At 43.1% G+C, this 24,781-nt stretch overlaps 33 non-coding genes across 33 annotated transcripts; 7 read left to right on the forward strand and 26 right to left on the reverse strand.

Annotated features, from left to right (window-relative positions):
* The first annotated feature begins 6,700 nt into the window (after positions 1–6,700).
* trnar-ucg (transfer RNA arginine (anticodon UCG)) lies at positions 6,701–6,773 on the forward strand. Its single transcript has one exon. It is a non-coding gene; the product is annotated as a tRNA-Arg (tRNA).
* Positions 6,774–7,031: 258 nt separating this feature from the next.
* trnai-uau (transfer RNA isoleucine (anticodon UAU)) lies at positions 7,032–7,105 on the forward strand. Its single transcript has one exon. It is a non-coding gene; the product is annotated as a tRNA-Ile (tRNA).
* A 140-nt stretch (positions 7,106–7,245) lies between these two features.
* Positions 7,246–7,319, forward strand: trnai-aau (transfer RNA isoleucine (anticodon AAU)). The gene has a single exon. It is a non-coding gene; the product is annotated as a tRNA-Ile (tRNA).
* A 188-nt stretch (positions 7,320–7,507) lies between these two features.
* trnar-ucg (transfer RNA arginine (anticodon UCG)) lies at positions 7,508–7,580 on the forward strand. The gene has a single exon. It is a non-coding gene; the product is annotated as a tRNA-Arg (tRNA).
* A 240-nt stretch (positions 7,581–7,820) lies between these two features.
* On the forward strand, positions 7,821–7,894 carry trnai-aau (transfer RNA isoleucine (anticodon AAU)). Its single transcript has one exon. It is a non-coding gene; the product is annotated as a tRNA-Ile (tRNA).
* A 188-nt stretch (positions 7,895–8,082) lies between these two features.
* trnar-ucg (transfer RNA arginine (anticodon UCG)) lies at positions 8,083–8,155 on the forward strand. Its single transcript has one exon. It is a non-coding gene; the product is annotated as a tRNA-Arg (tRNA).
* A 366-nt stretch (positions 8,156–8,521) lies between these two features.
* trnar-ucg (transfer RNA arginine (anticodon UCG)) lies at positions 8,522–8,594 on the forward strand. The gene has a single exon. It is a non-coding gene; the product is annotated as a tRNA-Arg (tRNA).
* A 2,434-nt stretch (positions 8,595–11,028) lies between these two features.
* On the reverse strand, positions 11,029–11,102 carry trnai-aau (transfer RNA isoleucine (anticodon AAU)). Its single transcript has one exon. It is a non-coding gene; the product is annotated as a tRNA-Ile (tRNA).
* A 745-nt stretch (positions 11,103–11,847) lies between these two features.
* trnai-aau (transfer RNA isoleucine (anticodon AAU)) lies at positions 11,848–11,921 on the reverse strand. Its single transcript has one exon. It is a non-coding gene; the product is annotated as a tRNA-Ile (tRNA).
* A 583-nt stretch (positions 11,922–12,504) lies between these two features.
* trnai-aau (transfer RNA isoleucine (anticodon AAU)) lies at positions 12,505–12,578 on the reverse strand. The gene has a single exon. It is a non-coding gene; the product is annotated as a tRNA-Ile (tRNA).
* Positions 12,579–13,102: 524 nt separating this feature from the next.
* Positions 13,103–13,175, reverse strand: trnar-ucg (transfer RNA arginine (anticodon UCG)). Its single transcript has one exon. It is a non-coding gene; the product is annotated as a tRNA-Arg (tRNA).
* A 369-nt stretch (positions 13,176–13,544) lies between these two features.
* trnar-ucg (transfer RNA arginine (anticodon UCG)) lies at positions 13,545–13,617 on the reverse strand. Its single transcript has one exon. It is a non-coding gene; the product is annotated as a tRNA-Arg (tRNA).
* A 188-nt stretch (positions 13,618–13,805) lies between these two features.
* Positions 13,806–13,879, reverse strand: trnai-aau (transfer RNA isoleucine (anticodon AAU)). The gene has a single exon. It is a non-coding gene; the product is annotated as a tRNA-Ile (tRNA).
* Positions 13,880–14,367: 488 nt separating this feature from the next.
* On the reverse strand, positions 14,368–14,441 carry trnai-aau (transfer RNA isoleucine (anticodon AAU)). The gene has a single exon. It is a non-coding gene; the product is annotated as a tRNA-Ile (tRNA).
* A 257-nt stretch (positions 14,442–14,698) lies between these two features.
* Positions 14,699–14,771, reverse strand: trnar-ucg (transfer RNA arginine (anticodon UCG)). Its single transcript has one exon. It is a non-coding gene; the product is annotated as a tRNA-Arg (tRNA).
* A 188-nt stretch (positions 14,772–14,959) lies between these two features.
* Positions 14,960–15,033, reverse strand: trnai-aau (transfer RNA isoleucine (anticodon AAU)). The gene has a single exon. It is a non-coding gene; the product is annotated as a tRNA-Ile (tRNA).
* Positions 15,034–15,763: 730 nt separating this feature from the next.
* On the reverse strand, positions 15,764–15,837 carry trnai-aau (transfer RNA isoleucine (anticodon AAU)). Its single transcript has one exon. It is a non-coding gene; the product is annotated as a tRNA-Ile (tRNA).
* Positions 15,838–16,369: 532 nt separating this feature from the next.
* trnar-ucg (transfer RNA arginine (anticodon UCG)) lies at positions 16,370–16,442 on the reverse strand. The gene has a single exon. It is a non-coding gene; the product is annotated as a tRNA-Arg (tRNA).
* A 371-nt stretch (positions 16,443–16,813) lies between these two features.
* trnar-ucg (transfer RNA arginine (anticodon UCG)) lies at positions 16,814–16,886 on the reverse strand. Its single transcript has one exon. It is a non-coding gene; the product is annotated as a tRNA-Arg (tRNA).
* A 188-nt stretch (positions 16,887–17,074) lies between these two features.
* Positions 17,075–17,148, reverse strand: trnai-aau (transfer RNA isoleucine (anticodon AAU)). Its single transcript has one exon. It is a non-coding gene; the product is annotated as a tRNA-Ile (tRNA).
* A 533-nt stretch (positions 17,149–17,681) lies between these two features.
* On the reverse strand, positions 17,682–17,754 carry trnar-ucg (transfer RNA arginine (anticodon UCG)). Its single transcript has one exon. It is a non-coding gene; the product is annotated as a tRNA-Arg (tRNA).
* Positions 17,755–17,942: 188 nt separating this feature from the next.
* Positions 17,943–18,016, reverse strand: trnai-aau (transfer RNA isoleucine (anticodon AAU)). Its single transcript has one exon. It is a non-coding gene; the product is annotated as a tRNA-Ile (tRNA).
* Positions 18,017–18,746: 730 nt separating this feature from the next.
* trnai-aau (transfer RNA isoleucine (anticodon AAU)) lies at positions 18,747–18,820 on the reverse strand. Its single transcript has one exon. It is a non-coding gene; the product is annotated as a tRNA-Ile (tRNA).
* A 554-nt stretch (positions 18,821–19,374) lies between these two features.
* trnar-ucg (transfer RNA arginine (anticodon UCG)) lies at positions 19,375–19,447 on the reverse strand. The gene has a single exon. It is a non-coding gene; the product is annotated as a tRNA-Arg (tRNA).
* A 188-nt stretch (positions 19,448–19,635) lies between these two features.
* On the reverse strand, positions 19,636–19,709 carry trnai-aau (transfer RNA isoleucine (anticodon AAU)). Its single transcript has one exon. It is a non-coding gene; the product is annotated as a tRNA-Ile (tRNA).
* A 730-nt stretch (positions 19,710–20,439) lies between these two features.
* Positions 20,440–20,513, reverse strand: trnai-aau (transfer RNA isoleucine (anticodon AAU)). Its single transcript has one exon. It is a non-coding gene; the product is annotated as a tRNA-Ile (tRNA).
* Positions 20,514–21,067: 554 nt separating this feature from the next.
* trnar-ucg (transfer RNA arginine (anticodon UCG)) lies at positions 21,068–21,140 on the reverse strand. Its single transcript has one exon. It is a non-coding gene; the product is annotated as a tRNA-Arg (tRNA).
* A 188-nt stretch (positions 21,141–21,328) lies between these two features.
* Positions 21,329–21,402, reverse strand: trnai-aau (transfer RNA isoleucine (anticodon AAU)). Its single transcript has one exon. It is a non-coding gene; the product is annotated as a tRNA-Ile (tRNA).
* A 488-nt stretch (positions 21,403–21,890) lies between these two features.
* trnai-aau (transfer RNA isoleucine (anticodon AAU)) lies at positions 21,891–21,964 on the reverse strand. Its single transcript has one exon. It is a non-coding gene; the product is annotated as a tRNA-Ile (tRNA).
* Positions 21,965–22,674: 710 nt separating this feature from the next.
* Positions 22,675–22,748, reverse strand: trnai-aau (transfer RNA isoleucine (anticodon AAU)). The gene has a single exon. It is a non-coding gene; the product is annotated as a tRNA-Ile (tRNA).
* A 533-nt stretch (positions 22,749–23,281) lies between these two features.
* Positions 23,282–23,354, reverse strand: trnar-ucg (transfer RNA arginine (anticodon UCG)). Its single transcript has one exon. It is a non-coding gene; the product is annotated as a tRNA-Arg (tRNA).
* A 188-nt stretch (positions 23,355–23,542) lies between these two features.
* trnai-aau (transfer RNA isoleucine (anticodon AAU)) lies at positions 23,543–23,616 on the reverse strand. The gene has a single exon. It is a non-coding gene; the product is annotated as a tRNA-Ile (tRNA).
* Positions 23,617–24,104: 488 nt separating this feature from the next.
* Positions 24,105–24,178, reverse strand: trnai-aau (transfer RNA isoleucine (anticodon AAU)). The gene has a single exon. It is a non-coding gene; the product is annotated as a tRNA-Ile (tRNA).
* Between the last annotated feature and the right edge of the window lie 603 nt (positions 24,179–24,781).

Below are 24,781 nucleotides of genomic sequence, written 5' to 3' on the forward strand. Positions count from 1 at the left end.
GCTTCCTGCACACACACCTGATACACCCGACACACACTGCTTACACAGTAACACACACACACACACAGCCCTTACATATCACCCACAGGTTTCCAGAATACAACAGCAGATGGTGTGAGGAGGGAACATGGCAGATTCGAGCTCGAGAGCCCAGCAGGCAGATTGTGACTTCCTGGTTTCGATCAGTTTCCCAGGCTTTTCCACCCGGCAGAGCAAAATGAGTTCTGACTCCTGAAAACATTGTTTCACCAGATTTTTCTTCACAGAGTCTGCTGGATTTGTTCCCTGGGAAAGACAGAAGGAAAGAAAATGGGAGCAGAGCAGAAAGCCTGAAGACGAGGATAAAAAATGTCAGAGAGACAAATCAACGATGTGTTTCCAGAGGAGACGTATGGCAGGAGAAGTTTCTCAGTATGAAAAAGGTTGAGTGTCACTTGGTCTCTGCCTTTATCAACAAAATAAGCTTGTGCCACTTCTTAAGGAGTTATTCCACCAAAAGACCATCTGGAAACTTCTATCTCTGATAGGTTTTTCCCCAAGTCAGTATATTTGTTTCCATCTAGCTCTCAGATACGTGATTTTGATTTTTGTCAGATGCCAAAGCTCAGTGCATCAGTCTCTTAAAGACAGGAACTCTCCAATCGCACATACTAGGTGTATGCCATAAGGATAGGTACTGAATTAGGTACTTTTATAGGTACTGACTGTCAGTAGTTCTGTCAAAAGTACAGGGTACCTATTCACGTAAAATCAAAAGGTACCATGTTTAGGTACTTAGATGTGATGGAGTGGAAGAGTAGGTGATTTTTCATGCTTGACATGAACATAGCATTGCAAGGTTATATATTAAAGAATAAATATGTTAAATTAAAAAAAAAATCTATACTTTTAAACAAATTGACATTTTTTACCACAGAAACACACTAAAGTACTAAATATTGGTACCGTTGAGTACTAGTATTGATTATCAGGTACAGGCATCGGTACCGGATTGTTTCAAATGTGATGGGTACCCATCCCTAGCGTGCCATGGTCCATTAGCTCCACACGCCACGCCTAACCGAAGCCCTGTTTCCACCAAGCAGTATGGACCAGTTAAGCCTGATCGCAGCGTTCGAGTTTCCACAGCCAACTGTGCCCCCTTGTGGTAGGCAGCATGTAAGCTGCCAATAGCCACTTCAGTTACCTGTTAGCGTGACGCCATAGCAGCGTGACATGGTGTACCCCTCTAATAAATCCAGGGAAGAAGAAGACATCCAGCAATGATTCTTCTTTGTCATTTCCATGTGACTCTTTGTTATGAAGCACAATCAAGCTTTGTTTCAGGGAAGGTTGTGTGCCGCCAGGAGAAATGCTGTCACTGTCACACTGTAAGTGACGACTCTTACGACCTAGAAAATGCCACAAAATTCTTGCCGTACTGAGACAAACCAAACTGAACCACTTGGTGGAAACGGGGCTTTAGCTGCCACTAAAGTCAATTGTTACATTTCCACGCACTGTCATCCACCAGCAGTGTGAGCCACCAACTGCTGCTCGTGGCTGTTACACATGTATGTTTTATCCAGAGTGCGCTGCAGAAACACATCAATCCAAACAGTAAAACAGACACAAAAATGATCAGGGTATCTGGTCGTTTCAAAATAAAGCTCCGTGTTCTGGCTCCAGGTCGTGTATCTCATCCTTGTTTATCAAAACTACGTCACTGGCAAAGGACCAGACCCAGAGAAAATCTGACGTTTTGGATGAGGACAAGTTAATCTTGGAGGTGGAAAGGTTCATAATTCTGTACAACACAACACACCCTTTCTAGAAAGACACCAACAGAGCGGAGAAGGCATGGACTGAAGGTGCTGAAGTTTGGGGAGGACCAGATGAGTTTAAGATGCTAATTAAACACCATGCAAGTACGTTGTCATGGGTGTGATTCCTGCAGGAACATGTGGTGCTGTGATCTTGCATATCCAGCAGTTGTTCAGTACAGAGACTCAGAGACTGATCCAGCATCATGGGAGTTTAACATGTAGTTATTTATTAGAAAGAAACTCAATTATTGCCTGATAGTTTTTTTATTTAAAACCCATCATGACAAGAGGGGCCAGGGCTGAAAAAGGAAAAGAGGAAACCGTTGATTAAATCAAATCCAAATCGAAAAGGTCTTTTATTAAAATCAGTGTGAACACTTACACTGAGTAAAACACCTCCTATTTTCAAGGGATGCTGTAACACCAGGGCATCAGTTTGCGACATGAAGGCTGAAACAACAATAAAATATCTGGTGATTTTCAGAATTTAAAAAAAAGATCATATTTAGCTTTACTACAACCTAAAACTGATGTTACAAGAGGAGCCAGACCAGGAGTCAACAGGTTTGAGGTTTTTATCGCCCATCATTGAGGTGGGAAGTGGCTCCAGCTGTCCAGTACTGAAATACTTGAAGTAAATAAAGGAATCCCACCAAAAAAGAAAAGTTCAACTTTTGGCAACCCCTAAATAAATAAATAAAACAATAGCATGCTTAATTCAAAGACAACTGACTGTTAAACCAAAGTTATTGTGTTGTTTTTTGTTGGTCTGTTGGTCACTGGTGTTACCTACTGAGAGGAAGTAAACGTTTCAAGCTGTTTTGAGCACATTGTTGAGTTTACGAGCAGGCTGGGCGGTCATAAATCTATCTCTTTCTAATCTCTGTGTTTCTCATATTGAGCTTATTAAATGGCTCATCTGCTCCTCAGGCAGAGCTCCATCAGAGGGGATGAGCTCTCAGTCTCCTCCTCGTAATGATGCTGTGTGTTGCAGTGCTGTCAGTCATTAGTGTCATGATGCCTCATCCCCTCAGGTTTTTAACTAAAGTGAAAGTTAATCAATTAATTTTTCCCATTACACAACATCAAAAGGCTCATTCCGCGTAATGAGTCCCCGCTCGGCAAAACGCAGCTCATTAAAATAAACAAGTCGATGACTTTATTTGTGGTGGGTGAATTCAATTAGTCTGGAAGCTGCAGCTGGTTTGCTTTGTTCGCTTAAATATGGAGAGTTAAAAACACACCGAGGAGTTTTACTGCTTATCTGTTTTTAAAAACATCATTAATAACATAAAGAGTGACACAGCACCAGACTGGAAGTAGTTTTTGAGCTTTGTATGTGCAAAAAAAGTTTGTGGCAACATGCCGAAGCTTAGAGAGTTTAGAAAACTGGCAAAAACTAGATTTTCAGCTTCTGCAAATTGTTAAAATCTTTCTCAAATTTAGTATTGAAAGCTAAAATTGGTCCAGGCAAACAAATAAATACATTTAAAAAAAACTTTAGACCCTCACAAGGTCATCACGTAGGAATTGTCTAACTGGTTTATTTGAGAAAAGAATAAAATAATAATAATAGTAATAAAAATAATAAAAATAATTATAATAATTATAATAATAATAACAATGTAATAACTGGTTTATTAGGGAAAAATATAGAAAATTGATTAAAGGAATAATTATAAAAAATAAAAATAAATAAATAATAATAACTTAAATAATAATAATAACAAAAAAAATAAATAATAATAATAATAAAAAAGGCCAAAAAGTTATGTAACAAGTGTGCGAAGCCTAAAATATTCGAATTAGAAATTGTAATAAAATCCAAAATGTGATAGTTCACCCAAATCAAACAAAACACATTTTGGACAAAAAGTGATTACGCAAGAGTTAAGCTGGGATAAACCTCTATTTTTCCCACAACAGGGAAATTTACATTATTACAGCAGCAAATATGAAAGTGTACGAGAACAAACTTTATAATAAGAATATGTCAAATAGAATATTGTAGTCAGAGTAACTAGGTGCTGGGTTAGCACGGCTAGCTTGTCCATCTTATTATCTGTCTTAGAGATAGATCTTACAATACCCATAACCATGGATGGAAGAACATATCGATATCATCTCTTCATAGTTCAGACAGCAGTACCAGCACATCATCCCTGCCTCTTTCTCCTCAGCTCATGGGGAACATCGGGCCTAGCACCAGTTAGCCTGTTAACAGGTGATCTCATATGAAAACAATGCAAAAAAAATAGGATCTCTGGACAAACAAAGGGATGGAAACAGGAGTTGCAGACATAACCACTTTGGTGCCAATGTTCAACAAATAAGACATGAAAAGTAATGACTGGCTTCAAATACAAAGATGACAAAAAATGAGAAGAAATTTGGAAAATAGGGACAAGGAGAGAGCTGCTGCAACAAGCATCATTACATTATTAGTCATTGTTACAAATCAGACTCCACTAGGCCTCCAGAGACTGGCCAATCAGAGAGAAAGGGGTTTGTGGACCAGGGAGCCTTAAAGAAACAGCAGCTACAGGTGTAAAATGAGGGTTTTCTAAAACAGCAGTGAGAGAAAATGGGAATTGTTGTGAGATATAAATCAGGGAAAGTCACTACAGGGAACCAGCAAGACAGAATAACGATGAAAAAAGCACAAAATCTTGTCTTTATGTAAACGCAAAAACATGACAGACATAAAAACACTCTTTCAGCAAAGACTCTTTTATTACATCTGAGTTTGATGAGCGATTCAACAGATGGTTGTCTGAGGAACCCAAAAAAGAAAAACAGCACTGGTAACCTTTCTCGACTACTTTGAAGATCTTATGTTCCTCCACTTATCATGAAAAAACATCCATTACTGAATTTGTAGCTCACTTGATATTTCTAAAGCACTTTCATCGCGCGGCACTCAGACTAGGCCATCTGCGCTCTCCGTGAGCTCTCTGCTGCTCAGCTTCAGCAAAGTTTTCCTCTCTAACAAGAGGCAGCTTTTCACAGTTTAAAGAGAAGCAGTCTTTATATAAGAAGTGTCTCAGTGCCTCTGTGTCTCCACTGTAAACCCAGCAGTGTCGGCTGGTTCTACTGTCCAACAGAAAACAAACAATCCACAGAGCAGCCTCGGCCTGCAGACTGCACGGATCTCTGTGTGCAGCATTGTTGCTTCACGCTGTGCACAAAGGGGGGTCATTGTACGGAAAGCAGAGAGGGTTAAATGTCAATGAGTGTAGTATGTTTGACGACAATGGTGCCCCACATTTAGCATGATTCTTAGCTACATACTTCAGACAACAGCCCACACTCACACAGCCAGCACATGAACCAAGATGTGGAAGAAAAGTTCTCTTCTGAGACTTTTAGCTTCAGAACAAGAACAGAAACAGGAGTGTAATGGTGAATTCATAGAAATAAAGTAAAACTAATATTTGGTTGGATCTCTTTTTCCATCCAGAACTGTCATAATTCTTGGTGCCAGAGATTTAACAAGGTTCAGGAAAACCTCTCCAAAGATTTTGCTCCATATTGACGTGACAGCTTCACACAGCTGCTGCAGATTTTTGAGCTGAACATCAATGATGAGAATCTTCTGTTCCTCCACGTCCCAAAGGAGCTCTACTGGACTGAGATCTGGGGACTGTGAAGCATCGATCCAAAGCAGGATGGATCCATGCTTTTGTATTGAGCAAAAATTCACACTCATCAGATCAGGCAACGTTTTTCAGTCTTCTATAGTTCATTAAGGCTTACAATTGTTGGCCTTAAAGTAAAGGGTTTGGTTTAGCAAACAAAAAATGTTCTGTTGTGTTGAAAACTAAGTTCTCATTTCATAAGTTAAGTTGGCAGAACTTTAAACTAAAGGTCAGAGGCTTTCACTAAATTTTTTTTTGAGTATGCTTCCAGCAAAGTATGGGGTCTCCAGCTCAAATCTTTAGGGGCGTTCAGCTACATTTTCAATTTCCCACATGTGCCAACATCTCTCTTTCCAATGAAAATTAATGAAATGGATAAGAACAAAATGAATTCAGATTAAATGTTAATATTTTATCTCTATTTAAGCTTTGCAGAGGGTTAATTGATAAACTTGATTAGTTAGTGATTATTGGGTTAGCAGGGTGGCTGTGGCTAAATTGAAAAGTGACTCCCAATCCCACAAGCAGGGCTTGAGTCCTGCTTCGTCAAGATGTATTAAAAGCCTATGATATCTCAAAAAAATAAATAAATAAATAATTGTTTTGTTTAAATGCAAGATTTTTAGTTGGCCTTAAAACTCCTGTGCAGAAAGCTGCCTTAAAGTTTTGACTTGGAACAACTTTTCCGTTTTTACAGCTTGTGTGAATTGGAGTCTCACTGGATATTTCTCTCTTGAAGGGACCATTCTCTGCAAACGATAGACAGGGGCTGTTTTCCAAACCGCCTACTACATGCTACATGTGAATGTATGAAATCTCAATGAAGAATAATTGCTGGATGTCTTCCAATATCGCTTTTTGTTTTCTCTGTCTGTTTTTTCTTTTTTGTTGGATTTATAATTCAGCCATATTGTGTTGCTCTGCTATGGCATTACTTTGCGTGTGTTTATGTGTTAACACATATCAATTTTTACCTGGTATATTTAACTTCATGTTTTTCCCGGTTAGCTCAGCTGGTTAGAGCGTGGTGGAACGCCAAGGTCATGGGTTCAATCCCCATACTGGCCAAGCTACTTATTGGAGACAGGACCCAAAAATTTCCAACAGCAAAAAAAAAGCCAACAAGCCCTCATAGAAGTGTTGACTTATAGACCCTCTGTTGGATCTCCTCAACAGACACTTGTCTTTAACAAGTGTCAAAAAGTTACCTTTGTGGATGAAGATTAATCAACCTTTGATGAGAGGTATGGTTTCCATGACCACGTGGCCTAATGGACAAGGCGTCTGACTTCGGATCAGAAGATTGAGGGTTCGAGTCCCTTCGTGGTTGTGCCTTTATCCTTAAATCCCCTCAAACAACCCCAGAGTGTCTGCAGAAATGTATCCAAGTGGGCCTCAAAGTGTGGTCTTTAGGACCTGTGGCTGGTTTGCCTGGATGGGTAGAGAGAGGTGCTTACTATGCCAAGGCCATGGAGTCGATCCCCATGTAGCTTACACCCCATACAGCCTGATAGCAAGAGTTTTTATGACAGTTTGTATGTGTTAACAAATATCAATTTTTTAGGGGTGTAAAAAGCACTGCGTACATGGCCGGTTAGCTCAGCTGGTTAGAGCGTGGTGCTTATAACGCCGAGGCCATGGGTTCAATCCCAATACTGGCCAAGCCACACATTTAAAATCCAGTTACGTACAAAAAGGGAATTTAAATGGGCCCTTAATCACCAACAAAGACCCAAGGAAACTCTTTCTATGTATGTGTATCCAGGTGGTCAGCAAAGTGGTTTATGAGGGGAGCCACATGTGGCCGGTTAGCTCAGCTGGTTAGAGCGTGGTGCTAATAACGCCAAGGTCGTGGGTTCAATCCCCATACTGGCCAAGCTTCTTATTGGAGACAGGACCCAAAAAATTCCAACAGCAAGAGAAAGCCTACAAGCCCTCATAGAAGTGTGGACTTACAGACCCTCTGTTGGATCTCCTCAACAGACACTTGTCTTTAACAAGTTTCAAAAAGTTACCTTTGTGGATGAAGATTAATCAACCTTTGATGGCAGGTATGGTTTCCATGACCACGTGGCCTAATGGACAAGGCGTCTGACTTCGGATCAGAAGATTGAGGGTTCGAGTCCCTTCGTGGTTGTGCCTTTATCCTTAAATCCCCTCAAACAACCCCAGAGTGTCTGCAGAAATGTATCCAAGTGGGCCTCAAAGTGTGGTCTTTAGGACCTGTGGCTGGTTTGCCTGGATGGGTATAGAGAGGTGCTTACTATGCCAAGGCCATGGAGTCGATCCCCATGTAGCTTACACCCCATACAGCCTGATAGCAAGAGTTTTTATGTGTTAACAAATATCATTTTTTTAGGGGTGTAAAAAGCACTGTGGCCGGTTAGCTCAGCTGGTTAGAGCGTGGTGCTAATAACGCCAAGGTCATGGGTTCAATCCCCATACTGGCCAAGCTACTTATTGGAGATGGGACCCAAAAATTTCCAACAGCAAGAGAAAGCCTACAAGCCCTCATAGAAGTGTGGACTTACAGACCCTCTGTTAGATCTCCTCAACAGACACTTGTCTTTAACAAGTTTCAGAAAGTTACCTTTGTGGATGAAGATTAATCAACCTTTGATGAGAGGTATGGTTTCCATGACCACGTGGCCTAATGGACAAGGCGTCTGACTTCGGATCAGAAGATTGAGGGTTCGAGTCCCTTCGTGGTTGTGCCTTTATCCTTAAATCCCCTCAAACAACCCCAGAGTGTCTGCAGAAATGTATCCAAGTGGGCCTCAAAGTGTGGCTCAAACTGTGGCTGCTTTGCCTTGATGGGTAGATAAAGGTGCTGAATATGCCAAGGTCAAGGGGTCGATCCCCATACAAGCCATCCACACATGAATGAGATAGGTTCCAAGAATTCCTGATATCAAGAGAGAGCCCTTGAGCCTTCTCCTTACTAAATGGTCACAAAGAGTTTCTCAAGTGCTTCTAGATCTTGTCAAAAGATGCTTGTTGCTGTCTTTCAAACTTTTTTGAAGAGTGACCAATGTGGCTGAAAAGAAAGGATCCTTGGAAGGGCAGGATAGTTTCCATGACCACGTGGCCTAATGGACAAGGCGTCTGACTTCGGATCAGAGGATTGAGGGTTCAAGTCCCTTCGTGGTTGTGCTGTTCCCCACCAAATGCTCTAACCCCATGTCTGGTTCCTGACCCTCCCAAGTTTTGGGACCCTTACACAGAGGTGTCAGACTTGCCAATCTGATCCCAGAAGGTGGAGCTACAACCCTGTAGTCTGTTGATTGTCTGATAGCATTGTCACTTACCATGTGACAGCAGCTGTATTTCTCATTGGACCATGCAGCCTTCTCTGAAACAAAGCTTAATTGCACTTTGTGGCAATGGACAACAAGGAAATCCCAATGAAGAATAATTGCTGCATGCCTCCCAATGTTGCTCTCTTGTTAACTGTGTCACGTTTCTCTTCTTTGTTGGATTTATAATGCAGCTACATTGTGTTGCTCTGCTATGGCTTTACAATTAGGGATGGGTCCCTTTCACATCTGATTTGATACGGTATCAGTGCCCGGAACCTGGCAATTGGTATCAGTACTCCATGGTACCACTTTTCAGTCCTTTTGTCAGTTTTTATGTGTTAACAAATATCAATTTTCAAAAGGTACAAGGTGCTCTGTGGGTGGGATCTGGGGCTGGGTGGAGTGGGTTTGGGGTATATTTTTTTTATTTGTCTGTTTGTAAAGCACTTTGTGCTACATTTTATTTGTATGAAAAATGCTTTATAAATACATTTTGATTGATTGATTGATTGATTGATTGATTGATTGATTGATTGATTGATTGATAGAAGTAAACACCTCTTTTATAACTGGAAGTAATAAGAATTACTTGTGTTTCTTTTTTGGCATCACTTCATTTCTATCTCATGGACTGTTGGATGTTCGTGTTGTTGTATTGTAGTTACAATACCGAGCATTATGGGAAACCACATAAACTTGTCCGTTGCATACTGAGAAATTTTCCTGGACCAGTAGGATAAAGGATCAGCTGCTGCTGCTGCAGCAGATGTGAGACCATTTATTTTGTGACAACTGCTTTTATTGTTATTTTAAGATCAGTGAGGCTGCAACAAATGTCATTCTCTTTCGACTTAATTTGCCTTGTTTTGTATTTGTGTGCAGAGTTCAAGACTGGCACATCTTGGGGAGCTGTTGCAACTGAGGGTCCATGTGCATGGTGTGCATCAGAGCAGGCTCTGCAGGCCGCTGCTGGGTTTCCTTTGCGTGTTACAGAGATACAAGAATCCTAATAGCACAGGGGAACAAAATTAATTTCAATATAGCCTGAACAGATAGTATTCCTGCAAAACACACACTTTCCAGCACCTGGCACAGCTCAGAGCCCACTTCAGGAGATAATTGCATATTGGCTGTATAAGAGAAGGAAGTGGCATGCTGTGAATGGCCACCTTTAAAGAGGTTGACAGAGCAATCTTCTCTGAAATGCATCAGAGGAGCGCTGAAGCACTCTCGGGGGAGGGAGGATGGAAATAAGAGCGAACAGTTTGAGAATATAGAAAATCATTGTTGAAGTTCTCAAGGTATTTAGCTTCTGTTTTACTTTTCAGACACAATCAAGTTCATTTTTTTTACAACTGGTAGAGAAGAAGCACATTGCTTGTTGGATATATAGCAGATGAATGTATGTTGAGGATCAAGTGTCAGATTCAGCCATGCTGAGTGCTCTGTAAACACACAGCAATTAACTGACAATGCAGAGATAATCATACGGTCTCTCTCTCAGGGCTGACAGAAGTGTGTGTGTGAGTAAGTTTGAGAAAAACAGGCTGAAGATGTGACCTTAACCTGAGCTGTAATTCAGCTGAAAGCCTCAGAGACCACCACATAAGCTACAAATGGTCTTTTTTAACTGTGACAGATGGCCAAATAATAACTGTGTTGGAGCTTCAGTAACAAACAGTTTTTTTACATTTCACAGCAGACTTGACAAAACACCCTGAACTTAAAGATGAATAAAGTTTGAATCTTGCTTTGAGTCTTCTATTAAGAGTTATATGGTTTTTATGTTGACCTGACATGAGTTCATTGACCCCTATTAAGAGCAAGCCCAGACTGAACTCTTTCGTATCAGAAAAGCTAAATGAAAAATCATGTTGCTTCTATTCATCAGGGGGTCCAGTTGGGTCAAGCAATGAAGTTTCGTAGCAAAAGGCTTTTTTCAGCAGTTTGTTCTAGGCAACTGAAATGTATGCAACAAATGCAAAAAGCAGATTTCATATCAAGTCAACACAAAGATTGGCGTCAAGCAGTGACGGATTGGGGTGCACAAAAAAAGCAAATTAAAGGTGCGAACGACTGATACTTTAACCCTGACTTCTGGAGTCCGGTAAATTGTTCTTGTAATGATAACCAACTGGCTAACCTGTGGTCACCACCACTTGAATACATATATGAAGGCAAGAGTTAGCTGAGGGTCATTTTTGGTGATTTGAGGACAATAGTGCAACCACAAAGGGACTCCTCATGTCAGATTCATTGTCCATTGGGCAACATAGTCTCTGAGCTTGGCCAGTATGGGGATTGAACCCATGACCTTGGCGTTATTAGCACCACGCTCTGACCAGCTGAGCTAACCGGCCACGGTCAGATGTTATTTAGGGCGCATTCATTCGTTTATAAAGCCAAGAGCCCTGTTTCCACCAAGCGGTCTGGTTTGGATCAGTACAGTTTGGTCGGTAAAGCCCGATCCTGTTAGTGTTTCCACAGCCAACTGTTCCCCCTCATGGTGTACTACTGTGTCAGCTGGATGCAGATAGCTACGTCAGATACATAATAGCATCATGCCAATGCAGTGTGACACAATGTAGCTTGCTAAAAAATCCAACAGCAAAATGATTATTTCGGTCAATCAGCGGACAGTTGATCAGTTCAGTTTTGTAGCTCCACCTTCTGGGGTCAGATTGGGAAGTCTGAACATCCAAACGGAAGGGTCCCAAAAAAGTGGGACAGTAAGGTTCAGTTATTTTGATGTCTGTGCCGTAGGGAGTGAACGGAAACATCAACAAATGTGTGCTGTAGGAAGACGAAACCAATTGATCACCTTTCTGAAGAGGGATCCTAAGTGTTTGCTGAAGTCTTTTGGGGTCTTTCCTGGAACCATGAAAAAATACAGAGTAAATGAATGCAGAACACGGACAGGAGGCTCCAGCTGTACCGTACCTGTAGGTAAAGTTAAGCACAAGTGGACCTTAAAGGCCAATGGCACAGCTATGCAGGGATTTGAACCTGCACTCTTCTGATCCAAATTCCAACATGTTGTCCATCCAGACATCAATTTTCCTTTATGGGTTGCAATTTTTTTTTTGTGGGTTTAAATTCATAGCTTGACCAGTATGGGGATTGAACCCATGACCTTGGCGTTATTAGCACCAAACTCTAACCAGCTGAGCTAACCAGCCAAGGTTGTGGCATTTTTCACACCTCTTGAAAATTGATATTTGTTAACACATAAAAACTGAGAAAAGGTAACTTTTTGAAACTTGTTAAAGACAAGTGTCTGTTGAGGAGATCCAACCGAGGGTCTGGAAGTCAACACTTCTATAAGCCCTTGTAGGCCTTCTCTTGCTGTTGGAAATTTTGGGATCCTGTGTTCAACAAGTAGCTTGGCCAGTATGGGGATTGAACCCATAACACTTGCCAGTGTTATTCATTCTTCATGTCTCATTAATGCCTTTTATTGGGTAGTGACAGCAACACCGCCTCCTTAGAATTCCAGTGGTACTGCTCCTTTGGTCAGTAAGGTTGATGGAAACCTGAAAAGATACAGACGAAATGAATGCAGAAGAGGTACAGGAGGCCCCGTCTGTATCCATATCTGTACGAAACGTTGAGCATAAATGCAATAAAAGTCCACTGGCACAGCAACGAAGGGACTTCACCCCACAACCTTCTGATCCTAAGCCAAACATCTTGTCCATTCGGCAACTAAATTTCCCTTTATGGGTTGCATTATCACAGTATCTGGATTTTAAATTTGTAGCTTGGCCAGTATGGGGATTGAACCCATGACCTTGGCGTTATTAGCACCACGCTCTAACCAGCTGAGCTAACCGGCCATGTCAAGTACTATTGTTATTAATTAATATTTGTTAACACATAAAAACTGACAAAAGGACTGAAAAGTGGTACCATTGAGAACTGATACCAATTGCCAGGTTCTGGGCACTGATATCGTATCAAATCAGATGTGAAAGGGACCCCTCCCTAATTGTAAAGCCATAGCAGAGCAACACAATGTAGCTGCATTATAAATCCAACAAAGAAGAGAAATGTGACAGAGTTAACAAGAGAGCAACATTGGGAGGCATGCAGCAATTATTCTTGATTGGGATTTCCTTGTTGCCCATTGCCACAAAGTGCAATTAAGCTTTGTTTCAGAGAAGGCTGCATGGTCCAATGAGAAATACAGCTGCTGTCACTTGGTAAGTGAAAAATGCTATCAGACAATCAACAGACTACAGGGTTGTAGCTCCACCTTCTGGGGTCAGATTGGCAAGTCTGACACCTCTGTGTGAGGGTCCCAAAACTTGAGAGGGTCAGGAACCAGACAAGGGGTTAGAGCATTTGGTGGGGAGCAGCACAACCACGAAGGGACTCGAACCCTCAATCTTCTGATCCGAAGTCAGACGCCTTGTCCATTAGGCCACGTGGTCATGGAAACTGTTCTGCCCTTCCTGGGGTCCTTTCTTTTCAACCACATGGGTTACTCTTCAAAAAAGTGTGAAAAACAGCATCAAGCATCTTCTGACAAGATCTTGAAGCACTTGAGAAACTCTTTGTGAACACCACTTAGTAAGGAGAAGGCTCAAGGGCTCTCTTTTGCTATCAGGAATTCTTGGATCCTGTGTCATTGATGTGGATGGCTTGTATGGGGATCAACCCCTTGACCTTGGCATATTCAGCACCTTTATCTACCCATCCAGGCAAAGCAGCCACAGGTCCTATTGACCTCTTTGGGGCCCACTTGGATACATTTCTGCAGACGCTCTGGGGTTGTTTGAGGGGATTTAAGGATAAAGGCACAACCACGAAGGGACTTGAACCCTCAATCTTCTGATCCGAAGTCAGACGCCTTGTCCATTAGGCCACGTGGTCATGGAAACCATACCTCTCATCAAAGATTGATTAATCTTCATCCACAAAGGTAACTTTTTGAAACTTGTTAAAGGCAAGTGTCTGTTGAGGAGATCCAACAGAGGGTCTGTAAGTCAACACGCCTATGAGGGCTTGTAGGCTTTCTCTTGCTGTTGGAAATTTTTGGATCCTGTGTTCAATAAGTAGCTTGGCCAGTATGGGGATTGAACCCATGACCTTGGCGTTATTAGCACCACGCTCTAACCAGCTGAGCTAACCGGCCACATGTGGCTGCCCTCATACACCACCCGGCTGCCCACGTGGATACACATACATAGACATCGAAATAGTTTTCTTGGGTCTTTGTTGGTGATTAAGGGCCCATTTATACTCCCTTTACGTACCAAAATGCGTCCGACCATTTCGACTGGTGTTACCGTCACTGCCCACATCCTTCTGTACCTCCTTTATGTTGGTATTGCATCTGGCATACATTCACAAGGGTGGGCAGCCCAGAGTCAAAAGTTCATGACGACAAATCCAAAAACAAGCATGGCAACTGTGGAGAGGCTATTGCTGATGTACCACTTGTATCAAAGACAAAAACAGAGGCAGCGTTGGGACAGTCAGTGGTCAGTAAGGCAGGATAATACATTTGGAAAGTTCCGCCAGTGTTATTCATTCTTCATGTCTCATTAATGCCTTTTATTGGGAAGTGACAGCAACACCGCCCCCTTAGAATTCCAGGGGTCCTGTCTCCAATAAGTAGCTTGGCAAGTATGGGGATTGAACCCATGACCTTGGCGTTATTAGCACCACGCTCTAAACAGCTGAGCTAACCGGCCATGTACACAATGTAGTTTACACCCCTAAAAAATAGATATTTGTTAACTCATACAAACTGTCAAAGAAAACTCTTGCTATCAGGCTGTATGGGGTCGAAGCGACATGGGGATCGACTCCATGGCCTTGGCATTTTCAGCACCTTTATCTAACCATCCAGGCAAAGCAGCCACAGGTCCTATTGACCACTTTGAGGCCCAGTTGGATACATTTCTGCAGACACTCTGGGGTTGTTTGAGGGGATTTAAGGATAAAGGCACAACCACGAAGGGACTCGAACCCTCAATCTTCTGATCCGAAGTCAGACGCCTTGTCCATTAGGCCACGTGGTCATGGAAACCATACCTCTCATCAAAGATTGATTAATCTTCATCCACAAAGGTAACTTTCTGAAACTTGTTAAAGGCAAGTGTCTGTTGAGGAGATCCAACAGAGGGTCTGTAAGTCCACACTTCTATGAGGGCTTGTAGGCTTTCTCTTGCTGTTGGATATTTTGGGATCCTGTGTTCAATAAGTAGCTTGGCCAGTATGGGGATTGAACCCATGACCTTGGCGTTATTAGCACCACGCTCTAACCAGCTGAGCTAACCGGCCACATGTGGCTGCCCTCATACACCACCCGGCTGCCCACGTGGATACACATACATAGACATCGAAATAGTTTTCTTGGGTCTTTGTTGGTGATTAAGGGCCCATTTATACTCCCTTTACGTACCAAAATGCGTCCGACCATTTCGACTGGTGTTACCGTCACTGCCCACATCCTTCTGTACCTCCTTTATGTTGGTATTGCATCTGGCATACATTCACAAGGGCGGGCAGCCCAGAGTCAAAAGTTCATGACAACAAATTCAAAAACAAGCATGGCAACTGTGGAGAGGCTATTGCTGATGTACCACTTGTATCAAAGACAAAAACAGAGGCAGCGTTGGGACAGTCAGTGGTCGGTAAGGCAGTATAATACATTTGGAAAGTTCCGCCAGTGTTATTCATTCTTCATGTCTCATTAATGCCTTTTATTGGGTAGTGACAGCAACACCGCCCCCTTAGAATTCCAGTGGTAATGCTCCTTTGGTCAGTAAGCTTGATGGAAACCTGAAAAGATACAGAAGAAATGAATGCAGAAGACGGACAGGGGGCCCCGTCTGTATCCATATCTGTACGAAACGTTGAGCATAAATGCAATAATAGTCCACTGGCACAGCAACGAAAGGACTTGACCCCAGAACCTTCTGATCCTAAGCCAAACGTCTTGTCCATTCGGCAACTAAATGTCCCTTTATGGGTTGCATTATCACAGTATCTGGATTTTAAATTTGTAGCTTGGCCAGTATGGGGATTGAACCCATGACCTTGGCGTTATTAGCACCACGCTCTAACCAGCTGAGCTAACCGGCCATGTCAAGGACTATTTTAACACCCTTAAAAAATTAATATTTGTTAACACAGGAAAACTGACAAAAGGACTGAAAAGTGGTACCATTGAGTACTGATACCAATTGCCAGGTTCCGGGCACTGATACCGTATCAAATCAGATGTGAAAGGTACCCATCCCTAATTGTAAAGCCATAGCAGAGCAACACAATGTAGCTGCATTATAAATCCAACAAAGAAGAGAAATGTGACACAGTTAACAAGAGAGCAACATTGGGAGGCATGCAGCAAATATTCTTCATTGGAATTTCCTTGTTGCCCATTGCCACAAAGTGCAATTAAGCTTTGTTTCAGAGAAGGCTGCATGGTCCAATGAGAAATACAGCTGCTGTCACTTGGTAAGTGACAATGCTATCCGACAATCAACAGACTACAGGGTTGTAGCTCCACCTTCTGGGGTCAGATTGGCAAGTCTGACACCTCTGTGTAAGGGTCCCAAACCTTGAGAGGGTCAGGAACCAGACATGGGGTTAGAGCATTTGGTGGGGAACAGCACAACCACGAAGGGACTCGAACCCTCAATCTTCTGATCCGAAGTCAGACGCCTTGTCCATTAGGCCACGTGGTCATGGAAACTGTTCTGCCCTTCCTGGGGTCCTTTCTTTTCAGCCACATCGGTTACTCTTCATAAAAAAGTGTGAAAAACAGCAACAAGCATCTTCTGACAAGATCTTGAAGCACTTGAGAAACTCTTTGTGAACACCACTTAGTAAGGAGAAGGCTCAAGGGCTCTCTTTTGCTATCAGGAATTCTTGGATCCTGTGTCATTGATGTGGATGGCTTGTATGGGGATCAACCCCTTGACCTTGGCATATTCAGCACCTTTATCTACCCATCCAGGCAAAGCAGCCACAGGTCCTATTGACCTCTTTGGGGCCCACTTGGATACATTTCTGCAGACGCTCTGGGGTTGTTTGAGGGGATTTAAGGATAAAGGCACAACCACGAAGGGACTCGAACCCTCAATCTTCTGATCCGAAGTCAGACGCCTTGTCCATTAGGCCACGTGGTCATGGAAACCATACTCCTCATCAAAGATTGATTAATCTTCATCCACAAAGGTAACTTTTTGAAACTTGTTAAAGGCAAGTGTCTGTCTAGGAGATCCAACAGAGGGTCTGTAAGTCAACACGCCTATGAGGGCTTGTAGGCTTTCTCTTGCTGTTGGAAATTTTTGGATCCTGTGTTCAATAAGTAGCTTGGCCAGTATGGGGATTGAACCCATGACCTTGGCGTTATTAGCACCACGCTCTAACCAGCTGAGCTAACCGGCCATGTCAAGGACTTTTTTTAACACCCTTTAAAAATTAATATTTGTTAACACATGAAAACTGACAAAAGGACTGAAAAGTGGTACCATTGAGTACTGATACCAATTGCCAGGTTCCGGGCACTGATACCGTATCAAATCAGATGTGAAAGGTACCCATCCCTAATTGTAAAGCCATAGCAGAGCAACACAATGTAGCTGCATTATAAATCCAACAAAGAAGAGAAACGTGACACAGTTAACAAGAGAGCAACATTGGGAGGCATGCAGCAATTATTCTTCATTGGGATATCCTTGTTGTCCATTGCCACAAAGTGCAATTAAGCTTTGTTTCAGAGAAGGCTGCATGGTCCAATGAGAAATACAGCTGCTGTCACTTGGTAAGTGACAATGCTATCAGACAATCAACAGACTACAGGGTTGTAGCTCCACCTTCTGGGGTCAGATTGGCAAGTCTGACACCTCTGTGTAAGGGTCCCAAAACTTGAGAGGGTCAAGAATCAGACATGGGGTTAGAGCATTTGGTGGGGAACAGCACAACCACAAAGGGACTCGAACCCTCAATCTTCTGATCCGAAGTCAGACGCCTTGTCCATTAGGCCACGTGGTCATGGAAACCATACCTCTCATCAAAGATTGATTAATCTTCATCCACAAAGGTAACTTTCTGAAACTTGTTAAAGGCAAGTGTCTGTTGAGGAGATCCAACAGAGAGTCTGTAAGTCAACATTTCTATGAGGGCTTGTAGGCTTTCTCTTGCTGTTGGATATTTTGTGATCCTGTGTTCAATAAGTAGCTTGGCCAGTATGGGGATTGAACCCATGACCTTGGCGTTATTAACACCACGCTCTAACCAGCTGAGCTAACCGGCCACATGTGGCTCCCCTCATACACCACTTTGCTGCACACCTGGATACACATACATAGACATCGAAAGAGTTTTCTTGGGTCTTTGTTGGTGATTAAGGGCCCATTTATACTCCCTTTACGTACCAAAATGTGTCCAACCATTTCGACTGGTGTTACCGTCACTACCCACATCCTTCTGTACCTCCTTTATGTTGGTATTACATCTGGCATACATTCACAAGGGCGGGCTGCCCAGAGTCAAAAGTTCATGACAACAAATCCAAAAACAAGCATGGCAACTGTGGAGAGGCTATTGCTGATGTACCACTTGTATCAAAGACAAAAACAGAGGCAGCGTTGGGACAGTCAGTGGTCAGTAAGGCAGTATAATACATTTTGAAAGTTCCGCCAGTGTTATTCATTCTTCATGTCTCATTAATGCCTCTTATTGGGTAGTGACAGCAACACCGCCCCCTTAGAATTCCAGTGGTACTGCTCCTTTGGTCAGTAAGCTTGATGGAAACCTGAAAAGATACAGACGGAATGAATGCAGAAGACGGACAGGAGGCCCCGTCTGTATCCATATCTGTACGAAACGTTGAGCATAAATGCAATAAAAGTCCACTGGCACAGCAACGAAGGGACTTGACCCCAGAACCTTCTGATCCTAAGCCAAACGTCTTGTCCATTCGGCAACTAAATTTCCCTTTATGGGTTGCATTATCACAGTATCTGGATTTTAAATTTGTAGCTTGGCCAGTATGGGGATTGAACCCATGACCTTGGCGTTATTAGCACCACGCTCTAACCAGCTGAGCTAACCGGCCATGTCAAGGACTTTTTTTAACACCCTTAAAAAATTAATATTTGTTAACACATGAAAACTGACAAAAGGACTGAAAAGTGGTACCATTGAGTACTGATACCAATTGCCAGGTTCCGGGCACTGATACCGTATCAAATCAGATGTGAAAGGGACCCATCCCTAATTGTAAAGCCATAGCAGAGCAACACAATGTAGCTGCATTATAAATCCAACAAAGAAGAGAAACGTGACACAGTTAACAAGAGAGCAACATTGGGAGGCATGCAGCAATTATTCTTCATTGGGATATCCTTGTTGTCCATTGCCACAAAGTGCAATTAAGCTTTGTTTCAGAGAAGGCTGCATGGTCCAATGAGAAATACAGCTGCTGTCACTTGGTAAGTGACAATGCTATCAGACAATCAACAGACTACAGGGTTGTAGCTCCACCTTCTGGGGTCAGATTGGCAAGTCTGACACCTCTGTGTAAGGGTCCTATTGACCTCTTTGGGGCCCACTTGGATACATTTCTGCAGACGCTCTGGGGTTGTTTGAGGGGATTTAAGGATAAAGGCACAACCACGAAGGGACTCGAACCCTCAATCTTCTGATCCGAAGTCAGACGCCTTGTCCATTAGGCCACGTGGTCATGGAAACCATACCTCTCATCAAAGATTGATTAATCTTCATCCACAAAGGTAACTTTCTGAAACTTGTTAAAGGCAAGTGTCTGTTGAGGAGATCCAACAGAGGGTCTGTAAGTCAACATTTCTATGAGGGCTTGTAGGCTTTCTCTTGCTGTTGGATATTTTGTGATCCTGTGTTCAATAAGTAGCTTGGCCAGTATGGGGATTGAACCCATGACCTTGGCGTTATTAGCACCACGCTCTAACCAGCTGAGCTAACCGGCCACATGTGGCTCCCCTCATACACCACTTTGCTGCACACCTGGATACACATACATAGACATCGAAAGAGTTTTCTTGGGTCTTTGTTGGTGATTAAGGGCCCATTTATACTCCCATTACATACCAAAATGTGTCCAACCATTTCGACTGGTGTTACCGTCACTACCCACATCCTTCTGTACCTCCTTTATGTTGGTATTGCATCTGGCATACATTCACAAGGGCGGGCTGCCCAGAGTCAAAAGTTCATGACAACAAATCCAAAAACAAGCATGGCAACTGTGGAGAGGCTATTGCTGATGTACCACTTGTATCAAAGACAAAAACAGAGGCAGCGTTGGGACAGTCAGTGGTCAGTAAGGCAGTATAATACATTTGGAAAGTTCCGCCAGTGTTATTCATTCTTCATGTCTCATTAATGCCTCTTATTGGGTAGTGACAGCAACACCGCCCCCTTAGAATTCCAGTGGTACTGCTCCTTTGGTCAGTAAGCTTGATGGAAACCTGAAAAGATACAGACGGAATGAATGCAGAAGACGGACAGGAGGCCCCGTCTGTATCCATATCTGTACGAAACGTTGAGCATAAATGCAATAAAAGTCCACTGGCACAGCAACGAAGGGACTTGACCCCAGAACCTTCTGATCCTAAGCCAAACGTCTTGTCCATTCGGCAACTAAATTTCCCTTTATGGGTTGCATTATCACAGTACCTGGATTTTAAATTTGTAGCTTGGCCAGTATGGGGATTGAACCCATGACCTTGGCGTTATTAGCACCACGCTCTAACCAGCTGAGCTAACCGGCCATGTCAAGGACTTTTTTTAACACCCTTAAAAAATTAATATTTGTTAACACATGAAAACTGACAAAAGGACTGAAAAGTGGTACCATTGAGTACTGATACCAATTGCCAGGTTCCGGGCACTGATACCGTATCAAATCAGATGTGAAAGGTACCCATCCCTAATTGTAAAGCCATAGCAGAGCAACACAATGTAGCTGCATTATAAATCCAACAAAGAAGAGAAACGTGACACAGTTAACAAGAGAGCAACATTGGGAGGCATGCAGCAATTATTCTTCATTGGGATATCCTTGTTGTCCATTGCCACAAAGTGCAATTAAGCTTTGTTTCAGAGAAGGCTGCATGGTCCAATGAGAAATACAGCTGCTGTCACTTGGTAAGTGACAATGCTATCAGACAATCAACAGACTACAGGGTTGTAGCTCCACCTTCTGGGGTCAGATTGGCAAGTCTGACACCTCTGTGTAAGGGTCCTATTGACCTCTTTGGGGCCCACTTGGATACATTTCTGCAGACGCTCTGGGGTTGTTTGAGGGGATTTAAGGATAAAGGCACAACCACGAAGGGACTCGAACCCTCAATCTTCTGATCCGAAGTCAGACGCCTTGTCCATTAGGCCACGTGGTCATGGAAACCATACCTCTCATCAAAGATTGATTAATCTTCATCCACAAAGGTAACTTTCTGAAACTTGTTAAAGGCAAGTGTCTGTTGAGGAGATCCAACAGAGGGTCTGTAAGTCAACATTTCTATGAGGGCTTGTAGGCTTTCTCTTGCTGTTGGATATTTTGTGATCCTGTGTTCAATAAGTAGCTTGGCCAGTATGGGGATTGAACCCATGACCTTGGCGTTATTAGCACCACGCTCTAACCAGCTGAGCTAACCGGCCACATGTGGCTCCCCTCATACACCACTTTGCTGCACACCTGGATACACATACATAGACATCGAAAGAGTTTTCTTGGGTCTTTGTTGGTGATTAAGGGCCCATTTATACTCCCATTACATACCAAAATGTGTCCGACCATTTCGACTGGTGTTACCGTCACTGCCCACATCCTTCTGTACCTCCTTTATGTTGGTATTGCATCTGGCATACATTCACAAGGGTGGGCAGCCCAGAGTCAAAAGTTCATGACAACAAATTCAAAAACAAGCATGGCAACTGTGGAGAGGCCATTGCTAATGTACCACTTGTATCAAAGACAGAAACAGAGGCAGCTTTGGGACAGTCAGTGACCAGTTAGGCAGTATGATACATTTGGAAAGTTCCACCTGTGTTATTCATTCTTCATGTCTCATTAATGCCTTTTATTGGGAAGTGACAGCAACACCGCCCCCTTAGAATTCCAGGGGTCCTGTCTTTAATAAGTAGCTTGGCCAGTATGGGGATTGAACCCATGACCTTGGCGTTATTAGCACCACGCTCTAACCAGCTGAGCTAACCGGCCACCGGCCCCATGCCCAACTGGATACACACACATAAACATCGAAAGAGTTTTCTTGGGTCTTTGTTGGTGATTAAGGGCCCATTTATACTCCCTTTACGTACCAAAATGTGTCCAACCATTTCGACTGGTGTTACCGTCACTACCCACATCCTTCTGTACCTCCTTTATGTTGGTATTGCATCTGGCATACATTCACAAGGGCGGGCTGCCCAGAGTCAAAAGTTCATGACAACAAATCCAAAAACAAGCATGGCAACTGTGGAGAGGCTATTGCTGATGTACCACTTGTATCAAAGACAAAAACAGAGGCAGCGTTGGGACAGTCAGTGGTCAGTAAGGCAGTATAATACATTTGGAAAGTTCCGCCAGTGTTATTCATTCTTCATGTCTCATTAATGCCTCTTATTGGGTAGTGACAGCAACACCGCCCCCTTAGAATTCCAGTGGTACTGCTCCTTTGGTCAGTAAGCTTGATGGAAACCTGAAAAGATACAGACGGAATGAATGCAGAAGACGGACAGGAGGCCCCGTCTGTATCCATATCTGTACGAAACGTTGAGCATAAATGCAATAAAAGTCCACTGGCACAGCAACGAAGGGACTTGACCCCAGAACCTTCTGATCCTAAGCCAAACGTCTTGTCCATTCGGCAACTAAATTTCCCTTTATGGGTTGCATTATCACAGTACCTGGATTTTAAATTTGTAGCTTGGCCAGTATGGGGATTGAACCCATGACCTTGGCGTTATTAGCACCACGCTCTAACCAGCTGAGCTAACCGGCCATGTCAAGGACTTTTTTTAACACCCTTAAAAAATTAATATTTGTTAACACATGAAAACTGACAAAAGGACTGAAAAGTGGTACCATTGAGTACTGATACCAATTGCCAGGTTCCGGGCACTGATACCGTATCAAATCAGATGTGAAAGGTACCCATCCCTAATTGTAAAGCCATAGCAGAGCAACACAATGTAGCTGCATTATAAATCCAACAAAGAAGAGAAACGTGACACAGTTAACAAGAGAGCAACATTGGGAGGCATGCAGCAATTATTCTTCATTGGGATATCCTTGTTGTCCATTGCCACAAAGTGCAATTAAGCTTTGTTTCAGAGAAGGCTGCATGGTCCAATGAGAAATACAGCTGCTGTCACTTGGTAAGTGACAATGCTATCAGACAATCAACAGACTACAGGGTTGTAGCTCCACCTTCTGGGGTCAGATTGGCAAGTCTGACACCTCTGTGTAAGGGTCCCAAAACTTGAGAGGGTCAGGAATCAGACATGGGGTTAGAGCATTTGGTGGGGAACAGCACAACCACGAAGGGACTCGAACCCTCAATCTTCTGATCCGAAGTCAGACGCCTTGTCCATTAGGCCACGTGGTCATGGAAACCATACCTCTCATCAAAGATTGATTAATCTTCATCCACAAAGGTAACTTTCTGAAACTTGTTAAAGGCAAGTGTCTGTTGAGGAGATCCAACAGAGGGTCTGTAAGTCAACATTTCTATGAGGGCTTGTAGGCTTTCTCTTGCTGTTGGATATTTTGTGATCCTGTGTTCAATAAGTAGCTTGGCCAGTATGGGGATTGAACCCATGACCTTGGCGTTATTAGCACCACGCTCTAACCAGCTGAGCTAACCGGCCACATGTGGCTCCCCTCATACACCACTTTGCTGCACACCTGGATACACATACATAGACATCGAAAGAGTTTTCTTGGGTCTTTGTTGGTGATTAAGGGCCCATTTATACTCCCATTACATACCAAAATGTGTCCGACCATTTCGACTGGTGTTACCGTCACTGCCCACATCCTTCTGTACCTCCTTTATGTTGGTATTGCATCTGGCATACATTCACAAGGGTGGGCAGCCCAGAGTCAAAAGTTCATGCCAACAAATTCAAAAACAAGCATGGCAACTGTGGAGAGGCTATTGCTAATGTACCACTTGTATCAAAGACAGAAACAGAGGCAGCTTTGGGACAGTCAGTGACCAGTAAGGCAGTATGATACATTTGGAAAGTTCCGCCTGTGTTATTCATTCTTCATGTCTCATTAATGCCTTTTATTGGGAAGTGACAGCAACACCGCCCCCTTAGAATTCCAGGGGTCCTGTCTTCAATAAGTTGCTTGGCCAGTATGGGGATTGAACCCATGACCTTGGCGTTATTAGCACCACGCTCTAACCAGCTGAGCTAACCGGCCACCGGCCCCATGCCCACCTGGATACACACACATAAACATCGAAAGAGTTTTCTTGGGTCTTTGTTGGTGATTAAGGGCCCATTTATACTCCCTTTACGTACCAAAATGTGTCCAACCATTTCGACTGGTGTTACCGTCACTACCCACATCCTTCTGTACCTCCTTTATGTTGGTATTGCATCTGGCATACATTCACAAGGGCGGGCTGCCCAGAGTCAAAAGTTCATGACAACAAATCCAAAAACAAGCATGGCAACTGTGGAGAGGCTATTGCTGATGTACCACTTGTATCAAAGACAAAAACAGAGGCAGCGTTGGGACAGTCAGTGGTCAGTAAGGCAGTATAATACATTTGGAAAGTTCTGCCAGTGTTATTCATTCTTCATGTCTCATTAATGCCTCTTATTGGGTAGTGACAGCAACACCGCCCCCTTAGATTTCCAGTGGTACTGCTCCTTTGGTCAGTAAGCTTGATGGAAACCTGAAAAGATACAGACGGAATGAATGCAGAAGACGGACAGGAGGCCCCGTCTGTATCCATATCTGTACGAAACGTTGAGCATAAATGCAATAAAAGTCCACTGGCACAGCAACGAAGGGACT

This window comes from Halichoeres trimaculatus, unplaced genomic scaffold (genome assembly GCF_033239565.1).
Source record: "Halichoeres trimaculatus isolate MK-OKI-2021-1 unplaced genomic scaffold, fHalTri1.1 fHalTri1_scaffold_7, whole genome shotgun sequence".
Lineage (NCBI taxonomy): Eukaryota > Metazoa > Chordata > Actinopteri > Labriformes > Labridae > Halichoeres > Halichoeres trimaculatus.